The sequence below is a fragment of the Phasianus colchicus genome, chromosome 9, assembly GCF_987193195.1.
Source record: "Phasianus colchicus chromosome 9, bPhaCol1.hap1.1, whole genome shotgun sequence".
In the NCBI taxonomy this organism is placed as follows: Eukaryota; Metazoa; Chordata; class Aves; order Galliformes; family Phasianidae; genus Phasianus; species Phasianus colchicus.
Window position 1 is genome coordinate 32024427 of NC_143444.1, and position 18514 is coordinate 32042940.

General features: G+C 46.7%; 1 protein-coding gene and 1 long non-coding RNA gene across 2 annotated transcripts in view; one reads left to right on the forward strand and one right to left on the reverse strand.

Moving 5' to 3' along the window:
- NEGR1 (neuronal growth regulator 1) overlaps positions 1–18514 on the reverse strand; it is a 174548-nt gene that overhangs the window by 120115 nt on the left and 35919 nt on the right. The gene's annotated exons all lie outside the window — the stretch shown is intronic.
- Positions 17330–18147, forward strand: LOC149916926 (uncharacterized). The gene is made up of 2 exons (XR_016468995.1): positions 17330–17828; positions 17911–18147. It is a non-coding gene; the product is annotated as an uncharacterized LOC149916926 (long non-coding RNA).

Here is an 18514-nt window from a genome sequence, read left to right on the forward strand (position 1 = left end):
CAGGACAGCTGTTCTGTGTGAGCACGTAAAATGGACTTACCACCCATACCCCATACACAGCATCCAAATTTTACTCTTTGATCAGCGCTGAACAGCTTCATCCAAACACACCTTGGAAACTACCTATGGAAGTCAATTTACAGCGCAGCACTGCTGCTCAGGATTGCTGTGCCCGGGCTCTCACTGCCTGCAGGCATAGTGCTCACAGTCCCCATGGCTGCTCCTGGTCTCACCATTAATCTCAGGGAGAATGACCGCAGCCCCGAGAGCAGCTCTCTGTGTGCATCTGTGCAGGCTGAGCCCTGCCCCATCCATCCTCACCCAGGGCACCATTTCCAGCTCTCTGCTCACTGCTGGACTACCAGCACAGCAGGGCACGCAGGCCCTGCACCCAGCCCTCAGGGCATGGCTGCACTCATCCACATCGGCTGGAACCTCCCGTTCTTTTACAAGATGCCATTCGGTTTCCCTCCAGACCTTATAAAAATTTTACCAGAGACTTTCAATGTAAGACGAGCTGATTTTTTATTATAAAAACTGTCAAAAGTTGAATTGCTACTCTGCATCCTATCATTTTTCATTTCCTCTAATCTATACCAATCACTGTGCTTGCAGTGTGGCTGTCGTGTTCATTTCTTTCCAACCTAACTACAACTTCATCCTATAACAACTTCTCTTTGTAAGGGAGTAATTCAAAAAAAAAAACCAAAAAAAAAAACCCAGTAATACACATTTCTTGTTACTCACAAATAAGCAACTTGCCAGAATGCTCCCAAACACACACACTAGCAATTTCAATTCACTGGCTAAATATAATTAGTAACCTCACATCTTTTTCAAAAGGCATTGGCGTCGCTTTACAATTCATTATGGGAACCATAGACAAACTGTCTTATAAATCCAATATCAGTAAATGAATCAGAAGAGCAGTAATTACCGACAATTGGGGCAGGTTAGTGGAGCGTCTCAGGCTGCTGCAGTGCCATACTAATGGGCCAGGGCTCGCACACCTCTGCAGCAACACAACCCCTCTGCTTGAAGATGTCTCCTTCTGGGGCTCTGTGTGCAGATTACAAACCTGAAAGTTCTCTGTTGTAAGGGATGGAAGCAACAGGGCACGTGGCTTGGATAAAAGCCGGGGCTGTCAGACCGGTGTTGTGCACTGTGTGCTGGCACCAACAGCGCTGCGTGGCTGTGGAGCAGGACACGTTCCTGCAAGCAGATGGAGGTGCCACACAAATGAGGAGAACGGCTGCAGCCTTCCTGATTTCCACAGAGACCGCAAAAACCCAAAGTAGGTAAGAAGTGTGCAAGTATCCTGTGTGCCATCCACAGACACAAGTCAGAACACCGCTCTCTCACACACTTACTCTTAGCCCAGCCCCAGCACTGTGACCACAGAAAGGCCACTCACAGAATCACAGAATTGCCAGGGTTGGAAGGGACCTCAAGGATCATGAATCTCCAACCCCCTGCCACATGCAGGGCCACCAACCTCCACATTTAATACTAGACCAGGCTGCCCAGGGCCCCATCCAACCTGGCCTTGAACACCTCCAGGGATGGACGGGGCATCCACAGCCTCTCTGGGCAGCTGTTCCAGCACCTCACCACTCTCTCTGTAAAGAATTTCCCCACTCAACAGCAGGCAGTGGTCCCTGCAGGCTGTGCTGCTGCTGGGCCACGACCCAGAAATGCACAGAGGATGCACAGAGCTCCTGCAGCCCCTCTGCCTGCTGCAACAGCTCCTGCAAGGCTTCGCACCCAGTGTGGGTGAAACTGATAGCAGCAAAGAGCTGTCGTACTTGAGTTGCTCCTTAGTAGGAGTGAAGTGAGAATTAGAACAAAATAACACGCATTGTGTTTGCAGATGAGAGAACAAAGTATGCACATTTCTATGATGATTTTTGAATGCTCTTACATTTCCAGGGGGAGTTTACTATCTATTCTTAAAAGCAGCAATTGAGTAACGATGCTTTGGATGAATAGAAAAAAAAAAATAAAAGGGTCAGAGGTAGAAAAGGAAAATACCCTCAAACTGGAGCCTTCAGTGCTGAGGCAACCCTCAGAGTAGTCCCCCATGAAAATAAAGGTTGAGATGTACCATGTCCATCCTTTCTATGATCAAATGAACTACACAAACCTGGCAGAGGTGGATCAAAACAGTTGCAGAATTTCACAGTATGGCCAGGATTGAAAAGGCCCACAATGCTCATCCAGTTCCAACCCCCTGCTGTGTGCAGGTCGCCAACCAGCAGCCCAGGCTGCCCAGAGCCACATTCAGCCTGGCCTTGGATGCCTGCAGGGATGGGGCATCCACAGCCTCCTTGGGCAACCTGTTCCAGTTTGCAGAACCCTGTTCTGTGTGGTGTGCTGTGACAGCTCCAGGAGGACAGCACACCACTGCTTGCTCCCAGCCCTCAGTCCAAGTGGCATTGCAGTGGGATACAACTCAGAGTGGACAGCAGGACCTTGGCAGCAGAGCTGTACCAGCTGAATAGTGCTCACCCCAGTCAGATGCTGCGCTGAGCTGAGGGAGCGGTCCCTCCATCTTTCTCTGATGCTGATCTCCTATTTCCATCCTATGTGTTTTTCTGAGCTAAGACACTGCTCTCACTGCTACCAGTTGCACCATTCCCACTGTTTTCTTTGTTTAAAAAGCCTAAACTTGTTGGTAAAAAGTTTCAAAGACTGTATGACAATCTGAGCTCTCGTTATATAAAAGACCTCTGTGAGCAGCTGTAAAATAACATCTGTATTTATATCTATATAGGTTTAGCCACACATTTATGCACACACACACAGGAACCATAAACTACTGCAGAATGAAATCCTTTTAGAAACCTCACAAACACATCACTGAGGTTGACTCTGCTACAAACTTGCTTTCCAAATCTCCTCACCGTTGGCTCCAAAGACTGCACTCACTGCTCTCCAGTGATTGATTTGTCTCAAGACCTTTAAGAAATTGACGTTTGATCAAATACTTCATCCGTTTTGTTTTCTCTTCTGAAAGAATAATTGTTTTAACATTTTATGAATAGTCTTTTGTTGAGGATGAGGTTTTGTTAGATATTTTCCCAAGATGGGATCCGATTTGGCATTTGAGCTAATTGTGCTCAGCAGGACGCCTTCTTGGGCACCAGGCAAATATTTCCCCAAGTTATATATTTTAATTACATTTTTCAAATTCATTGTTATTCAACAGTTGCCAGTGCCGTTCAGTTGACTTGTGAGGATTCCAATCATTTCCACAACATTCCATTTCTCCCCTCCTCAGCCGCGCACCCACAGCCACTGAGATCAGCGGCTTCTTCGGAGTTGGTGGGAGCTGCTGCAGACCACCGGGTTCTTTTGCAGGATGGTGATTCACGTTTCTCTGCACACAGATAACAGGCAGAAGAAACAACTGACTTGATGTGACGTGCCAGGAGAAGTTGTGTGAAGGACTGCACAACTTGACCTCATATATAGGAGCTGTGACTATCTTCAACAATGCTTTGAGAAGTGAAGTAGCTGAGAGGGAACGGTCCCCATGACATTGCAATTATGCAAAGGTGACATATAAATAAAACCTCCAGGCAAACCGAGCTGCCTTTTCATATCAGAATTGAAATAATTCTCAGATTACGACTAAATTTTTGTGAAAACTGTCATATCAATTAGAGGTTTTAAGGAAACTGAAGTCATAGATAATGTATTGTGCATAATAAAGTGACATTTTGATATGCAGCCAGCAGACATGAAAAAATGACAGCTGACTCCAAAAAGTCCAGAAAGATGCTTAAATCAGTAATGCTGAAATGAATAAATTAAATGAGCAATTACCAGTATGTTTGACAAAGCATGATATAACAATGCATTAAGCATATATTAGCTCAGTCGTTACTCACTGATCTTTATCTTTCTTTAATTAATGAATTTAATTGACTGGAAGGGTGATTTAGGAACAGTGTTTTACAAGAGAAGTGGGAAAACCACGTTATATTTGGGAGAAGGGAGGCGAAGAGGACACACAACAGTTTGTGAAAGCTATGGGGAGCAGCTGTTAGCAGCTTCTACCTGGCGCCAAAACCTTTTAGGAAAATCATTAACAACTGCCATTCTCACAAAGAAGAACTTACCAAAATTAAAGCCAGGAACATACACAAAGAGGAATTCTAATACATTGGAAGAACTCATGAAGAACATATGCTTGAACTACAGAATGAGTTGAGGCTAAAAATGTCGGCTGCAGTTGAGTCCTGGGGTTTCTCGTAGCAAATTACAGTCAAATGGATCAGGGCTTTCCTATGCTAGATGAGGGGCAGCATGAGGACCAACACAACCACAAGCAGTGAATAAAATTAGCACAAGACAAGCTATTACTTAATGTGAAAAGTAATAACACCAGGACGCCTACAAAAAAAACCAAGATGGTTCAGCATGGGAGAAAAATGCATCTTTTATATGCTGCAAAGTGGTGACAGGACAAGGGGAAACGGCCTCGAGTTGCACCAAGGAGGGTTAGGTTGGATATCAGGAAAAACTTTTTTAAAGAAAGGGTTGTTAAGCACTGCAATGGGCTGCCCAGGGAGGTGGTTGAGTCACCATCCCTGTATGTGTTTAAAAACCATTGGGATGTGGTGCTCAGGGCCACGATTTAGCAGAGGGTTGTTAGAGTTGGGGCAGTATGGTTAGGTTGTGGTTGGACCTGATGATCTTTAAGGTCTTTTCCAACCCAAGCAATTCTATGATTCTATAATGAGTTTGATATCACATTTTTTCAAACGCTGTGTTCTATCACAGAAATAAGCAGAAATGTGCTCGAGCAAACGCAATTTCTGCAAGCAGTTATGCACATCCATTGTGGAAATGTCACTCCATGGGGGAGGTGCGTTACGATGGGAGGCTGTGATGAGCCCACATTGGCTCTTGGCTGGTTTCACCAAACATGAAAGAATAAAATCAACAAACACACTCCATGTCCTGAAGGGCAGGTTTTTAGGAAGTGTATCTCAGAAGGAGCGATCGCTCACTTCTTCCTGACACTTCTGAAAATGAAATAGAAAAAAGGGAACGAGGAAGTCGGTGGAGGAGCTACAACAGCAGCTCATGGAACTCCTTTTGGGAAAAGAGCCAGGGACAGCCCGGAGCGCTGGGTGAGCAGAACACCTTGTGCCATCTGCTGCTGCTAATGAGGCTGAAGGAGAGTCAGAATTTTTCTTGCCTTACAGTATCAGTGATAGAAGAAGAGAGAATATGGATGCTAGAACATACAGCCTGCCAGCATGTGTTGTCTTTCAAACAAATGGTCGAAAATATATTCAGCATCTCAGTGACCCAAATACAAGCAGTGAAACAAAAACGTGCGAGTATCTGTGGAACGCACAGAACATAATCTGGGTTGAGTTTTGTTTTTGGCTTTTATGTGATAAATTTCCTTTCTCAGCATTCTGCACGAGTTTACAGAACGCAGTGTCATCATCAGCAAGGAGAAAAACGGGCTGTAGGGGTGTTAATATTCCTGCCTTACAAAAATCTCCACTAAATGCATAAACCCCCAAACACGCCCACTGGCATGAAGATAATCTGATACAAACCGCTGCTCAGATAAAGCCAAGAAGACTTTGAATTTCATTGCTTGAATGTGCAGTTGCTTTCATCTATCATTTTATCACCACAGAACTGCAGCGTCTCCTCAGCTGAGCAAAGTTTACTTCCAAAGAACCATTTCTCATGACAGTAAAACAGCAATAGCTGCTAATAAGTCAGTTAGTCTTATCACTCAAATTTGGTTGCTGGGGGGGGTAGTTGATAATTAATTTATTTTTTTAAGGCAATGAACAACTGGTAAAACCACGTGCAGGTCTGAGTTTTGCTCAGGAAGCTCAGAAAACCTTTGGGAGAACAAGTTATCATAACCTTCCAGGCAGACAATAGCCACACACACCTACAGCTCTTAGAAGGAAGCGGGAAGCGTATTTTGTTGTTGGCTTTTGAAGAGCAGGAGCACAGCAGCGCCGATCTGTGCATACAATACCGGCCAATCGGTCACTGTCTGCAAAGCAACAGCAGATATCCGATTGTCTGACTTGCTTTGTTCACGGCCAGGCACGCTATCGACTAGCCAGAGAACCATTTATCAAGTGTTTTAATAATCCTAGAGCTGGGCAGTTCCCTGGCATCACACCCAAGGGTCCAGAATAACAAGCTTGTGTAAAAACTCTAGTAGTATTAAATATTAAAATAGTGTTAAATATTAAAACAAAACCTCTTAAAGATGAAAGAGAAGCAAAAGCCACAAACCGTTCCATTATTTTACTTAATTCTGTCTGCAAACATTTTGTAGCAGGAATGGCCTTGGCGCCTGTGAAAAAGCAGAGTAACGACCGTGTTGGCCATCACCTCCCTGTCGGCTGCAGAAAAGTCGGTAACGAAGAGCTTGTGTTTTTGTGACAAATTCCTCCTCCTTTTCTCCTTTCTGCTGACTGCCACAGGCTCAATGCAAGCGAGAAGGGGCACCCAAGAGAGCACTCCTTTGAAGTGTTACCTAACCTGCTACTACGGCATGAAAAAAATTCTTTCAGGAAAAAAAAGCATCCTTTGGTTTCTGTATATTCACTGAGACTGATCAAACCTACAATATCCCTTTGTTTCTGCACGTTCAGTGAGACTGTTCAGAGCCGTGTGGTACCTCGTGGGCTCAAGGCCTTCCCCCAGCAGCCTGGCCGTGCACTCAGGGATGGGCAGAACAGGAGAAGGGGAGGGCAGGGAGGCAGGTTGGAGCAGGAATGCTTTGCTGCTGCTTTGCCCCGAGTTGGAGCTGTGAGGAACAGCAGGAGGCACAAAGCCTTCGTATAGAAGAGCTGGGCACCAGAAGGGTCCCTGAAGGCATACCAGGACCCAAGCTGGTGGTCCATAACTCTCAGAATGCTTTGTGAAATCACCCAAGAAAAACACGCCGTGTCATCATTTGCAGCAGCAATTAGGAGCCAATTTACCGCACCATGTTTGTATCGGTGTGCTCAGATGCACTGAGATGCATTCCCTCCTGATGCTTGTCTCAGCCAAGCACCCCACATGTCCCCCCACCACTCCATCCATCCCCCTGGCACCGCACAGCCCAGCGCCAGCCCAGGCCTTTCATTCCACGCACATTCACCAAAATTGGATAAATAGCCTTAATTGTTCTTTGTTTGTATGAAGATAGAAAAAGCACATTTGAAAGACGATAAGAATGAAAAGTAAACAGGGTCTGCAGCACCTCTCAGAATAATTACACCTTTCTGCATCTCCCCGTGTAACCATGGAAAATAACTGCTCTGTGCTCAGCACGGCAATTCACTCCCATTAGTCATTCCCGATGCTGAATTACCTTTTCACAAACAGCCAGTTTGTGAACAATTAAACCATCATAAAAATGGGATTTTTCTCCTCAAAAAGCTTTGGGATATGGCACGCTGAAGACATTTTTCTCATTTTCATGGGAATCTTCCCTTTTGAAGCAAATACCGATGGTCACCATGACCCACACAGAAGTGTTTTAGCAACATCCCCTCCAAAAACAGCCACGAGACAACACCAGGACAGCGAGGCTGAGCAGGCAGCAGGAGGGCAATGGGTACTGGAAGGTTCCAGCCCAAAGGAGCCTGCCCCACACTCGGCCTCTCACTGCCTTCTCTCCCTTTCTTTGCATAGTCCCTCCACTGGAGCAGAGCTGCCTTTCTGCAGGATTTTAAACCAGTTCTGTATCACCTCTGCACGTGTGCAGGGACGCTGTAGATGCAGACTAACAGATTTTGCTGTAATCAAATGCACTCTACATTTGTATAGCCACCACATCCCCGTCAGAGCACGCTATTTTTGTCCCAAATACACTGCTTTTACGTAAGCAAAGCTTTGCTATGGAAGCAACAGATACATTAAACTTTTCTGACTTTGCTGTTGTTGAATTTCATTGTTCAGGCCCACTTTCTTCACAATTTATACAGCACGTGAGAAAACCACATCTCGCATTGCCCCGGTTAAGTCGCTGCTGAGGAGCTCCTGCACTTGTGGTCTCAGCACAACTCCACAGCATCCCACAGGTGGCTGCAGTCCCCGCAGCTAAGCCTGCGAGCTTGGAAAACGGTGTCTAAGAGGCAAAAATGAGGGGTTGAGGAGGATTTCCTGAGGAGATGTGAGCACTGCCTGCCCAGAGATGCCAGCCCAGCCCCGCAGCCTGTGCACTACCACCAAGCACCATCACACGGCACAGCCAGGAAGCGATCTCTTTTTTTTTTCTACGTGCAATATCACATTTTTACATTCTTCTGCTATGGAACGAAAATGGGAAACATTCCACGTTGGCATCACAGAAATATCTTTGCTGGCTGATTCATTCTGTTTCTGCTTTTTTTTTTTATTGTTGTTGTTGTTGTTTTTTAACTGCAATTTCCACAGTAAAACCTAAGGAGGCACTGCAGGGATATTTCAGCAATTGTATATTATTATTATCCCACTGCAGGGATATTTCATAGTTCACAACAGGAAACAAGTTCTCCAAGTCTTCCTATGAATACTGAAATGCAAACACTGCAGTGTGGCACTGTGTTCTACCTGAATCACATCCTTTGAGAGCCTGGCAGAAGTTGAGTGGATGGCACTGCCTCCCCTGCTTCCCCTGAGGGAGGCACACGGCAGGAGGGAGCTGGCGGCGGCCTCGGGGAGGGACAGAGCTGGGCAGTAATGTGGAGCTGGTTAGAAATGCTCCAAAGGGAGCTGTCAGAACCAATAACCAATTTGAAAGTGCACAGTGTGTTATTTCTCTTAAATCCTCTACAGTTTTGTCACTGTATCCCACAGACGGCTCTCCCTACCCGGTTATTTCACCTCATTCCACACGAGGACAGCTGAGGACACCCGGCAGCACACGCTGCGCTCCGTCAGAGCCATCGACAGCACTAGCACTGCACATCAGACATCCCAGCGGCCATCACAGAGGTCTCCATCAGCCTGCTGATGATGCTCAGTGCCCTGGAGGTGCTCGCTGGGGGATGGCACCATGCATAACAGACCTGCCAAACACAAGGCTTGGAGCCCTCCTTGAAATACAGCCTTACACGGCAAGGAGAAAGGCCATTTGGGGTCAGAAGCCACAATAACTACAAAAAACCCTACAGAGGTTTGTTACCTTAGGCCTCAGCAGCTAAACGCAACGAGGCTGTTGAATGTGCTGTGCTTTGCCCCAAGGGCTGCCCTGCTACTCTGGGTGGGCAGCCTATGGAAAGCCCTGTTCTGATGTAGCACAGCAAAGGATAACCATCTGTGCATTGTGCAGGAGTCAGAACAGAGTGGTTGGAATTAAATAGCACTTCCAAGAGACACATTTCCTACTATTAGATGTGTCACTTTTAAAATTATGGCAAAAAGCCAATGATGAACCTAATAGCTTGTTTCTACCAGCACACAAAAGTATCTCAGACTGAGGAAACCAGCAGCCTGATGTAGGAAGACAGCACAGCTCTCAGGTGCAGAGTGCAGAAATGAGCGCAGTTCAATGAAACTGAATCACACGCATTTGAAAAGCGCTTCCGTAAGAGCAAATCATATCCTAATTTTTGAATACTCAGAGGCAAAGGGAGAGGCATTGCTTTGCCCCAAATACTCGAATTTAATTATTTTATTGTACAGAGATACAATAAGATAGGGAAGGGGAAGGAGAATCATGCAGGAAGCCTGCCCGTTTCTGGAGGCCTTGTACAAGATCCCATCGTGCCTCTGAGCATCCTGCTGAGCCCCAGCACTGCACACCGCCGCGGCCACAAACGCTGCAGCACCAGAGACCCTGTCCTGCTGCTCAGTTTAGTTACTTCCCCCCTGTTTAATCTTTCTCAGCACAGAGCAGTTATAACCTGATTAATTAAGCTGGTCACTCCAGTGAGATTTGAAAATTGGGTTATAAACCGGGCAATTAATAACCATTATAAATACGAATATAGGTTGGTGCTGCATTTTTCGGTGTGAGGCGCAGGCAGCCCCTCCCCTATCCCCAGGCAGCTCAGTGGCCAGGCCATCCCCTTCCCAGTGGGTTTCAGAATACAGAACTGAATTAATTCTGAAAGGAAACAATTACCTGTTATGGAGAACTTCCTTTATGGGCTGCAGTTTGTTTCCTTATGTGCCTTACGTGAAGTCCTCAGCTTAGCAAACCAACACAAGCCTTGTAGATTTACCCCACAGGCAGCACCTTACCTAAATTTTATACAGTTTTTCTTGCAAATTCCCCGTGATATCCTTTAAAAGAAGCACCACGTGGTGTTTGGAAGACTTTTCAGGACATACTAACGCTGTGAAACCAGAGCAGAGCAGTGCCCAAGGGACGTGCCATCCCCAAGGAGCAACTCACTATCTGCAGCCCTGGATCTCAGCAGACACCTCCACCATAACACAACCAGTCCCAGCACAGGGATGTACAGAATGTTTTAATTACATGGATTTTCTGTGACCTTCCTCAAACCACATGAACTGGCTATTACAAACGCAGGCACACTTTGATAATAACGTCCTGAAGCTAACACTCATTCCTGGAAAAATGTTCCAATATGCTTTCTAAATGTCCCCAGGCTGGATGTGGCTCTGGGCAGCCTGGTCTGCTGGTTGGCAACCCTGCACATAGCAGGGGTTGAAACTAGATGAGCACTGTGGTCCTTTTCAACCCAGGCCATTCTGCGATTCATTCTGTGTCCATAAGTTGCTGCACAGAATCTCACCAAAACACATTTACAGATCGCTTCAGTGCAGTATGGAAGTCATCACTAACACCAGATTCCTTTGTGGATGCATTCCATGGGAAAGCAGCCGCTCGTACATTTCAGTGCACATTTATCATAACGTGTTGGCTTCATTTGTTTTCAGCCAACGCGAAACCACGGCGCTCGGCAAGCTGTTCTTGTTTAGAGTACAATGCTCTCAGAGTGCTGGCAAATAGGAAATCCCAGAGCTGGGGAATCTACAGAAACCTTCATCTATAGTGAACGATCCCTCAGGACCCGGTTTGTACAGGAAAGGCCTTTGCAAGCACATGCAGAGCTATGCGGTTTAAGCATTTGGCAGAGAAGCTGTAGATTTTAGTCCCAGTCCTTTTACAAAACTTTATGCTCATTCACCAGAAGGTTTTGTGGAGATGGCTTAGCAAAGGAACGGCTACGTTTGCAGCGCCGTGGATAATCCCTGCTCAATTACTTCCCATTTAGTAAAATAGGATGCAGATGAGCCATTGCGGAGAACGCAATGTGACAGCGCTGCAGACATCCTGCCTTTGTATAATTAAAATACAAGAAAGATTCCCCTTCTCAGTTTAATACACAAGTCAATTCCAATCTGGTAAAACAGAATTGTTTCCACAGAACATATTTCCTTATACTTAGAGGTAAAGAAAAAACCTAGCATGAAATATTGGGCAATATCCAGAGCTGCTGCCATGTGTCACAGCACCAAATCGTTAATTAGCATCAGACTACAGGCTGGCCCGCCCACTAATTTAAGACGTTCAATGTAATGAATTTCTTCTTTGCAAACACGAGATTATCTTTGGTTGGCAAGGCAGATGGGAATATCACAGAATCACAGAATGGCCAGGGTTGGAAGGGACCTCAAGGATCATGAATCTCCAACCCCCTGCCACATGCAGGGCCACCAACCTCCTCATTTAATGCTAGACCAGGCTGCCCAGGGCCCCATCCAATCTGGCCTTGAACACCTCCAGGGATGGACGGGGCATCCACAGCCTCTCTGGGCAGCTGTTCCAGCACCTCCCCACTCTCTCTGTAAAGAACTTCCCCCAACATCCAACCTAAATCTCCCCTCCCTCAACTTATGAGATGAACCTTCCTGTAGTGTTTCAGTGGTACTGGAAGTCTGAACGTGCACCAAAAGCCTCCGCTGAGCCACAGCTCTCAGGTGGACCTGAAGCTGAGCTGCCCAGTGCTGGTGGGAGCGATGGGATCCAGGTGTGACGATGCCTTCCTTCACTCATGGTGACCCATGGGAACCCGGCTGGGTGCTGGTGCAGAACAAACCCTTCAGTGGGAGCTGTTCCAAAGGGAATATTCCAAACAACAGCAGGAACTTTACACAACAGTCCGTAGAGAACACCTTTGTCAAATACAAATTATCACACGAAATATTGATATGCACAAAGAGACACAGTAACCATTTACTGCCTGGCAGAAACTGGAGGGAATCCACTGACCCGGTTTCTGCAGAAGGACGGCGCTCCAGGCACAGCACCACGAGCACAGCTGTGCCTGCACCCAGCTGGCCCTGAGCTCCTGGAGCTCACCGAGTCCAAAACCGACCTGGAAGGTGTCACTCCTGCTCCTTAAAGACTGCTCAGTTAAAAACAATTAGCATTCCTGTTACGAACAACAAAAGCTACAGAAATGAATAGATGACTTTACAGAAATCCCTTCTTATTACATCCACCCATGTAACCCAAAAGCTGAAATCAAACAAAAGCTGAAATAACAGACAAAACAAAGTTTGGGTATGTTTGTGTTTACTTCATGAAGCGTGCCGGGAACAGCTTGCTGAGAAGCAGCACAACAGAACAGCCTTAGCCAACACTTTCTTTCTCCAGAACACTCCTTAAGACGTTTGCAGCCAGCTCCTGGGCATCAGCACCCCCTGACCAAGGGCAGGCACACACTGACCTGTGCAGCCCGACCCCAGGCTCAGCGTATTGCAGCAGGGAGGTGCCGGCAGAGCAGGACCATGGTCTGCCCCACACAGAGGTTTGACAGCTGGGCCACCTCTGGGAGAGAGAGAAGGCTGTGGTATCCGAGTATATCCCAAACCCAGCACTACTGCTGAAAGAAATGCACCTGTAACGTTCATAACAACTAATGTGTCTTTACACAAGTGCTGTCGAGCTGTGCTATGCAAGAAGCTGCCATAAGCTCCTCTTGTGGCAGATAAGCTCACTGCTTAATATTTACTTGTATGGCATACCATAATAACGCAGCAGTAGAGCCGCTGTTTTGTCTGACCTCTGAACCACCTGAATTAAAATTACAGTTTCTTTTGATGCTTCAACTAAGCAGAGCAGGAACTGCTAGAAATTTGCTTCGGGGTGCATAAATGTTCAAAACAAAGAAAGCAGAGCAGAAAGATCACCAGGAGTGTTTACAGTACATAATATAATCTCGCTGGATTATGGAGATGGGTTACATTAGAGGCCTTACAGCACAGTTAAAACCCTTCAAAAGGTGTGCGCTAAAATAACAGCTGGAGAACAGCTGGAGACTCGAGACAAAAAGTACTGAAGGGCAGTAATAAATCATGGAACCTGCACGTCTGACACCCTGACTTGATCAGGAAAAATGAATTGCCTGGTACAAAGTGTAATAAAGGGAGGTGACAACAAACAGACATATCTGCCAGTAATAATGTGAAGTTGAAATATAATCATAGACACTGTATATGATAAATAACGTGAGACGAGGGCTCTGGCAACACAGGTAAATAACAAATTTATAAGGAAGCAAAAGCTTACACTGCAGCTGTGAAATAAAACTGGAGAGATAGGGCAAATATTGCCCATTCCAGGTGGCAGAATTAGGGTTTCAATTCACAGAATCACAGAATTGCCAGGGTTGGAAGGGACCTCAAGGATCATGAATCTCCAACCCCCCTGCCACATGCAGGGCCACCACCATTCCACCTAATGCTAGACCAGACTGCCCAGGGCCCCATCCAATCTGGCTTTGAACACCTCCAGGGACGGGGCATCCACAACCTCCCTGGGCAGCTGTTCCAGTACCTCACCACTCTCTCCGTAAAGAATTTCCCCCTGACATCCAACCTATATCTCCCTTCCCTCAGCTTAAAACCATTTCCCCTTGTCCTGCTGTCACTCACCCTTTCAAAGAGTTGATTCCCCTCCTCTTTGTAGGCTCCCTTTATGTACTGAAAGGCTGCAATGAGGTCACCCCGCAGCCTTCTTTTCTCCAGGCTGAACAAGCCCAGCTCCCTCAGCCTGTCCTCATAGGGGAGGTGCTCCAGTCCCCTGATCATCTTTGTGGCCCTCCTCTGGACCCTCTCCAACAGCTCCCTGTCTTTTTTATACTGGGGGCTCCAGACCTGGATGCAGTATTCCAGATGGGGCCTCACAAGAGCAGAGTAGAGGGGAACAATCACCTCTCTGTCCCTGCTGGCCACCCCTCTTCTGATGGAGCCCAGGATCCCATTTGCCTTCCGAGCCGCAAGGGCACACTGCTGGCTCATATTAAGTTTTTCGTCTACCAAGACCCCCAGGTCCTTCTCCACAGGGCTGCTCTCAAGGACCTCTCCTTCCAGTCTGTAGGGATGCCTGGGATTCCTCCGGCCCAAGTGCAAAACTCTGCACTTTGCAGTGTTGAACCTCATCAGGTTCACCCGGGCCCACCTTTCTAGCCTCTCGAGGTCCCTCTGAATGGCATCCCGTCCTTCAACTGTGTCAACCACACCACTCAGCTTGGTGTCGTCAGCAAACTTGCTGAGGGTGCACTCAATTCCGTCATCAATGTCATTGATAAAGATGTTAAAGAGCACCGGTCCCAAGACAGATCCCTGGGGGACGCCGCTCGTTACCAGCCTCCACCTGGACATAGAGCCATTGATGACCACCCTCTGTCTGCGGCCTTTCAACCAGTTTCTTATCCATCGAGTGGTCCACCCATCAAATCCACATCCCTCCAGTTTGGAGAGAAGGATGTGGTGGGGGACCATGTCAAAGGCCTTGCTCAAGTCCAGAATTCCTGAGACATATAACTTCTTGGGTTTAACCATTTTCAGCACAGAACACAAACTGCCAGATGAGAAACTAAACAGCAACAAGCAGAGCTTTATCCAGTATTTCAACCACTATCAATATACAGCTGCAAAAAGTATCTGGCTTGTTCAGTTTAGCTGAATACAGGTAATTCTACCCACAACAAAGCACTGCAGTTTTTACTGTTCCAGTCATTACTACCATACATGCCTTCATTGGGAATGTTATAAGCATTTAAGGCAGGCCAGCATTCCCTGAGGTACAGCAAAGGTATGCACGATTTGCAGCTCAGAGGGCAGCAAGACGTGAAATAAACACACAAGTCACTGAAAAAGGAGCCCATCAATATGGCCTTTTTGTTGCTGCTACGCTGAACCCAGGGGTGAAAGCAGAAGTTGTTAGGGAATTCCCTGCTGGTGGCAAAGCTGGAGGCAGTTAATGGGGAATTAATCCCTCTCCTAGTGCAGATTATCTTTCTGAACACTGCATTACAGTTTTGCACTGACCCCAAAAGGCTGAACTCACGGTGAACAGCAGTGTGGGGCTGGGGGTGAGCAGCCTGGCAGGCTGTGGGGCCACAGGGATCCAGCCAGCTGGGCTGTGCGGTTGCAGGCTGGGGCAGAATAGGTGAGCTGAGCCAGCACCTCCTTCATCCATCCCAAGAGCACTGTTTGCACAGCAGGAACTAGATGGGAGCGTTTCTTTGCCTTTTCATTCCAGTTCCTCAGCTGGAACGTTTAGGCCCTGGTGTTTCCCACGAATAACCTCACTAGGCTGAACTGAGGAAGCTGCTTGCCTTTGAGATGGCATTTCTCTCTCAGAGAGAGGACTGGAGCACCATCTATGAAGACAGGCTGAAGGAGCTGGGCTTGTTCAGGATGGAGAAAAGAAGGCTGCGGGGTGACCTCATTGCAGCCTTTCAGTACCTAAAGGGAGCCTACGAACAGGAGGGGAATCAACTCTTTGAAAGGGTCGATAACTGCAGGATGAGGGGAAATGGTTTTAACGTGAGGGAGGGGAGATTTAGGTTGGACCTCAGGGGGAAGTTCTTTACAGAGAGAGTGGTGAGGTGCTGGAACAGCTGCCCAGAGAGGCTGTGGATGCCCCGTCCATCCCTGGAGGTGTTCAAGGCCAGGTTGGGTGGGGCCCTGGGCAGCCTGGTCTAGCATTAAATGAGGAGGTTGGTGGCCCTGCATGTGGCAGGGGGTTGGAGCTTCATGATCCTTGAGGTCCCTTCCATCCCTGGCCATTCCCTGATTCTGTGACCTCAGCTTCTGAGCATACAAGAATTGTGCTCACACCAGGCACTGTGTGCTGTGAGCAGCCTGGCCATGGAAGGACAGACACCCCACGACAAGAGACCGGTCAGCACCACTGCCAGCAGAGCAGATCTCCCTGGCGGCCACTTTGTGCTGGCACTGCTGACCAGTGCAAACAATCAGCCATGCACTTTTTAACTGAAGTAAAGTAAAACGGAGCCCGGCATCTCCCCTTCTTGTCCCCCTTGCAGCTTGCACTCGGGTCAGTGGTGCAGCAGAGGGAGCACTGTGCTCTGCTGTGGGGGGAAGCAATGTCCCACACAGATGGGATTGCGCCTCTGTAATGAAGTGAATAGAAGGGTGCACTGTCCTCAGAGATCTGGGGTGCCTGTATGTCAAAGGATGCTTGGGAAAAGGCTGAATTCTATATTTTTAGGTGCTGTTTGGAGTAGAAGAATGAAAAACATAATAATTGATAGAAGAACAAATCAAGATAAGCAGATAATTAGAAATGAAGAAGATAAAAATCAGCAAAACTCTGGGTGTGAGGTTTCCAGCACAGCTGGGATAAAGCAAAGCCAGGTCCTCATGGAGCACCTGAGACCATCACTGGGCTGCATGACCACACCACAGTGAGGCTGTGTGCTTTTTCCTCCATCCTTTCTCCAATTCATTCTCTTTCTCTCTCTTCTTTTTCTTTTCTAACTAGAAATAAATGGTAAATAGTTTTCTGAGTAAATACTGTTTGCACATAAGTGATAAAGCATCCGTGCTTGTCAGAAGTTTAGAAATGGCACATCGGTTATGAGTAATATATTATTACTTTGCCATCATTAAAAGACTTAACTTCTACATCACCGTTCCAGTATTTATGCTTCATTATATTGAAGGGACATATTATATTTAAAGGATTATCACTCCTGCCTTACGCTGTTCAAAGCAATAAGGGGCTGCCAAGATTGATTAATGGCCAGGAGGACCCCAAGGCATTTCATCAATCTCAAAGGTTTTTATTGCAAATATTCTAAAAAGAGCTTATTCCCATTACAAAGCAAACTACAGAGCAGAAATAAAAATAAAAAGAACTGTGCTTCTCTCCTATGGGAAATTGCAATTATCTATCAATGTGGAGCTGGATTTTCAAGGGATGCTATTTTTTGCTTATGTGTCTGTGTATGCCTTAACATATGTGAGAAAGTGCATTAAAATAAATACCTCAGTGGCATGTGTGGGAGAAGATTAGCATTTAACACCTGAGGCAGAAGTTTTGGAACTATCCATGCAAAAAACACGTGTGCAGTTGCATACTATGAAGTAATTGCCTAATTTGCATACAGAACCAAGGATGAGGCCACCACAGCCATGAGAATTTCAGTGACAGAAGGGTCTGTCATGCAGAAAGGGGATGGACACCAGGCACAACATCACGCAGTGCTCAGATGAGCACCAGAATGCAAGCAGTGAGCAGTGGGAGCCTGGCTCTGCCTCAGCTGGGAACACAGCAGTCATGCAGATGCCCTGGGGAGGGCTTTTGTCCAGGCTGGGGACACATCCCAGCTCCCACGTCTCCCCACCCAGACCTCAAGCTTATTAAATATAAGGAACAGAGAAGGATGACAAAATAACTCAGTTTTGTACCAGGACCAAGGCACCTGGGAGACTTTCTGTACCAACCAAGCGCTGCCCTGTGCGCCCCAAACACCCACTCTGTAACGCGCTGCCCACAGCCACCAGCATGAAAGCAGAATGAGAAGAAAACCCAACAGCAGCAGCCCCGGAACTATGGAATCATTCAGGTTGGAAAAGCCCTCTGAGCTCCCCGTGCCCACCCCCCTACGTCCCTCAGTGCCACGTCCCCACAGCTCTGATCACCCCCAGGGACGGTGACCCCCACTGCTGTGCCACTGCCTGACCACTCTTTGGAGAAGAGATTTCTCCTAACACCCAAACTTCCCACACCAGCACAGCCTTTACTACTGCCAGAACAAAACGCAGCCCAGTCAGCGCAGCCGAGTTCTTGCTAAAGAGACTTCATTTCCTACCATTAACTACTATTTAATCAAACAGTTATGAGATAGAATAAAGCTGATATTGCAAATAAAGTAGAATTAGGACTACGGTGAGCAGTAGCTATTTTTCCTTTTCTTTCTTTCAACGTCTGGGCTTAGTTACACACACATTTATGCTGAACTTCTGCGATACAATGTAGTCCCCTCAGGGAGATTTCATTTCATATTTTATTTTACTTTATCTTATTTCGTTTCACTAAACAGATCTACGTTTGAGAAGCACATATAGAAACTATATTTCAAAAGATTTTTTTCCTCCATGTTTAATTCATTGCATCATATATAAAAGATGACCAACAATGTAAAGGGGTTATTGACCAGAAGCAATGCAGAAGTTATGCCATTAAAAATATATAAGGAGAAGCTAAACAGAATGCTCAGAGGTACGCTGTGTACAACTGGCATCCAGAAAC